Consider the following 4,506-nt stretch of genomic DNA (forward strand, 5'->3'; position numbering starts at 1 on the left):
CCCCTCGAAGTCACAAAATATTTGTTTGAAACATTTTTCTCTAAAATGCACTATTCAAGAGAAATTTGAGGTTGTCATTTAAAATGGGACACCGTGTATGTTTACATATGTAAAATATGTAAAATATATTAAAATTTTCAACATTTTTGACAAAATTTTACATAGGCGACTAATGATCTCCTATTTACTAGTGACCGGTACGTTACTGAAGCTACATTGGACGCGCATGCGTCAGAAATCCGGCCCGTCTAACAATACTGGCGCGCCCGAACATCCGTGCCCTAATCATAACAATTCATAGTCACGAAATAAGACGATCTTCGAGCAGTTCTTTCTAAGGGGATGCTGGAGTGACGGTCGAAGTTAATCAAGGTTGATAGCACAGACTTTTTTAAATTCCAAATTCGACAATAGTGACATTTTTCATTCATTTCTTATACTTATTATATATCGTTGTGTTTCGCTCAAATGCATTCATTTGTCCTTATCTAACATATTGCAACGCCATCTCTTAGATAGAGATCAACTAAAATACTGCTCGGTTTCATGGCTAAACAGTCTAAACTGTCGTATACATCGTCGATTTCTCACGCGCTAGACACACAATTTCCTTGCACTAATCTTTTTATTTAGGCGTCAAAACTTAATTTTAAACATACGGCTGTATTCGTCTATTTATTCTACATGTGCTCCTGCCCTAATTTCGAGCATATAACGTGCATATAATTTTTTCACGAAGTAAATGTTTGGTGAGCTGATAGCACATGTATACAGGAATCTGTAATTTATTATTTTTCCCAGTTTTGGACACAAAATACACCAGGAGCAGGGTACATTAGCACGGATATTTCAATCGTTAAGAAGGAATTTTTATTCTGTGCAACTAATTCGAAGAATCGCGCAAGGAACATAAACGCTTGCTTTATCGATAAAAAAGAAGACTCCAGCATCCCCTTAAGGCAATGCTAAAGCCTCCTGTTTTACCCACATTTCCATTCGGTGAAAAATTTCCGTACTGGATGTACGGATTGCAAAAGTATTGTTACATAAATTAAAGTACGCACAAACAGGACCTCAGCTGTACTGGATTTCATGAGAAAATCGAAAAAAAATTTTAATTCGTTAAAAATTCACTTAATTTGGCCGGTACAGCTGTCACCTCAGATATATATTTGCTTGATATAAGAGTTTTAAGGCCGTTCTACAATAAGTTGCAAACACCCCGTTGCCAGTCGCAAAGGTTGACAACTACTAGTTGCAAAGTGCTATTTCCGGTTGCAATAGATAGTCGCGGTTACCAACGGAGAGTTGCCCAACTTTTAACTCCTTGGCAACAGCAACTGTCTACCGTAACATCTTAGCCAATCAAATATTGTGTTCGAAAAGCGCGAAGAGTGAAATGAAAGTTGTTGTGATATATCGGTGGTGTTTGATTTATTTCATCTTCATTTCGAGAACATCTCGAATATCTGTTACATAACCTGCTTGATATATTCTCTTCGATTTTTCGGCTACAGCAAATAACGACGGACGTTCTACTTTCTGATTGGCTGTTTCTATACAAATCGCAACTTTCGACATTCAAATGTGGATTAGGTGTTGCAATGATTTACAATTTGTGACTGGCAACTTGTCACTCCACAACTGGCAACGGGGTGTTTGCAACTTATTGTAGAACGACCTTTAGAGTCCATATCTTGAAAATAAGCGTGCAGCTGAGGTCACATTATTGAAACGAACGATACCGAGTTTGTAGAACTAAGATTGAAAGTCTAGAAAAAAGTATCGCCACCGAATAGAAAATACGTGTGTACAGGTGCTTTGCGAAGACTGGGATTGTCAACAGAGCCGAAATTCCGTGTAGTAGTAGTTACGCGGCCTTGCGATAGATGTTGCTGGCATATGTTAGATAAGAATAGATGTATGCGTTTGAGTAAGACAGAATGATATATATTATATGATATAATGTAAAAATTGAATCAAAGATGTAACCACTATTATCGAATTTGGAATTAAAAGTCTGTACTATCGACCTTGATCGAGTTCGGTAATCGGTTTAGCCCTTAACACACAAAATCAGATACGCGCGAGTCGCCGAGCGGCTCGATCTTCCCCACTTTACTGCGCGCCGGCTTTCCCCACTCCACCCGGCGCACTGCCTCGCTCGCATTCCTCAATTTTCCAATGGTTTTAAACAAACATTTTCGGCAGCAAAAGATTCAAGAATTTTTTAACAGCAAATTCAATTCTTCCTTGACAAATTGGTACCAGACGGATTTCTTAATCTTAAAAATTAGAGCCACAATGATTTTGCTTCACACAGCTATTTGATATGATGCATATTAACAGAATTATTTCATTTTTTTATATGAAAAAAAGATACCCACTTTTTAAAGTCATTTTATAATAGTTTAACTACAACAAATCGTTTTGTTACTAAATGTACGTGATAGCGCAATTCATGAAGAAGAAAAATCACCCCTGTAAATTGCTGTGCGACTGCTCAAAGATATAAGTAATTAAGTTTTCCGCAGACAGGTTTTTAGTGAACAAATGGCTTTTTGCAAAAACTAATGAACATTTCAGGCTCGGTCAGGACTAGATTTGTTCGTCATTACGAGGGCTACATTTTATGAAAATTTCAAAGCTTTGCGTTTAAATCTCAATGAACAGAGAGCGAGTGATAAAAAGGCCTTTTTCGGTGTTTTATATTTTTTTTTACTGAATTAATAGATCGATTTTAATGTTCCATGTCTCAGTTTGTAGGTATTTCGAATACCTACATTTTTTATACCGAACTTTTTTCCATACAATCTATATCTTTCGTTTTAAGCGAAAAACGTGCTTTTTGCAATTATTCGATTTTTTTTTTCGCATATTTTCTTCACAAGTCTCGAGTTTCAAACATACGCATTTCTTTTCTGATGGCCTTTCGAGACTTTCGTGAAATGAAATACTGGTTTATAATTTTTTTTCGGTAAAATTCTACTTCTACTGAACTATTCTTGCTACTCGAGTTTATGAAGGAGGGGTTACTATATAACGCGCAAGAAAAATCGTAAACAATTAAGGGGATATTGGAGGGACCTAATTATCGATATTGCAGTTTGATCAAAATCTCCGAATTGATTAAATGGAATAAAAAATCCTTTTACAGAATTAAAGTAAACGCAAAATCCTGACGTGGTGCAGTGGATTTTATACTAAAATAAAAAAAAAGTTAAAAAAATTTTTTACTTTTTTTCGATTTTAGTATAACATCCACTTCATTAGGATTTTGCATTTATTTTAATCCTGTAAAAGGATTTTTTATTCCATTTAGTCAATTCGGAGATTTTGATCAAACTGCAATGACAAACTGTTGAGTTTTAACATGATTTATACTATTCTGGATTAATGAGAGGGGTATACTATATATATATATATATTACTACAATTTATTAAAACTTATATGTTATTTAGAATGCCCCCAGCCCCTTATTGATGCCTAAAGCTACCGAGCGACCGAGATTGTCGAGAAAGCATTTCGGTCGCTTGAAACAAGCGACTAGTGTGAGAAAGAGCTCGCTGTCTCGTTCACTCTCGGCGTGCCGACGGCGAGCACGTACATGGACTCATGCCAAAGAGTAAAGAGAAACAGGAGGGAATGTATCAATAGTGGTAGCTAAATCCGCGGACGGATATACGTCATGCCAGTCATCTTAAGCGTCCACTTTATGTTAGGATATATAGTCACTTCCGTCCGCTTGCTTAGAATTAGACATTCCCTTCTGTTTTTCTTTATTCTTTGGCTCGTACTTATATGTGTGTTACAGCGCCACACCGCAATAAATGGCTGAACTTGTAGGCGCGAAAAAGTGACGTTTTGACGATAAAATTTATGTTGCATGTCATTTCGTTATTATTTGCTTAATTGTGAAAATGTGACTTGTCTCATACTTATCAAAGTCGTAATTATTGATGAAAACTAAAGTTATCTTAGAATTTTATATGTAAAAGCGTATATTTTACTCGTTTCAACAGTTGTCAGACCTTGTGTTTTTGCCCGAATATAGGCTTTACGTACCTTTTACGACCATTTACTGACTGTTAAGGGAGGAAAGGACAGTTTTCATCGATTTTTATAAGTTTAAAGCGATCTCGTAATTTCGTTTCATCCAAATTGTCTTTATTTAAAAATGGCATGCAACATAAATCAACGTGTTATTCCTCGCTTCTGACGTCACGATTCCAACATGGCCGCCGCGACTAGTCAGTAGCTTTAAGAAATTCTTGTTTGATTTAAGGAGGTACGATCGAAAAATAAGAATGTTTCGATCTATCTAAAAATTACACAGAATATTATTTAAAACGAAACTATTAGGTGTTAAACTTAATTCCTGCCGCCCGCTACTAGAGGGTGCTGGCTCCAACGTTGGCGAGTTTCGACGATGAAGTCATATGTCTTTTGTAGTTTAGACATCGCTGAAAGTGATTCAATCCTCACAGGTTAGATTTCTCGACGCC

The 4,506-nt window shown here is 36.4% G+C and overlaps 1 protein-coding gene across 2 annotated transcripts in view; it reads left to right on the forward strand.

Moving 5' to 3' along the window:
* The window catches only part of drosha (ribonuclease 3 drosha), a 47,557-nt gene that overhangs the window by 16,805 nt on the left and 26,246 nt on the right, over positions 1–4,506 (forward strand). The gene's annotated exons all lie outside the window — the stretch shown is intronic.

Source organism: Trachymyrmex cornetzi, unplaced genomic scaffold (genome assembly GCF_001594075.2).
Source record: "Trachymyrmex cornetzi isolate Tcor2-1 unplaced genomic scaffold, Tcor1.1 scaffold397, whole genome shotgun sequence".
Classification (NCBI taxonomy): domain Eukaryota; kingdom Metazoa; phylum Arthropoda; class Insecta; order Hymenoptera; family Formicidae; genus Trachymyrmex; species Trachymyrmex cornetzi.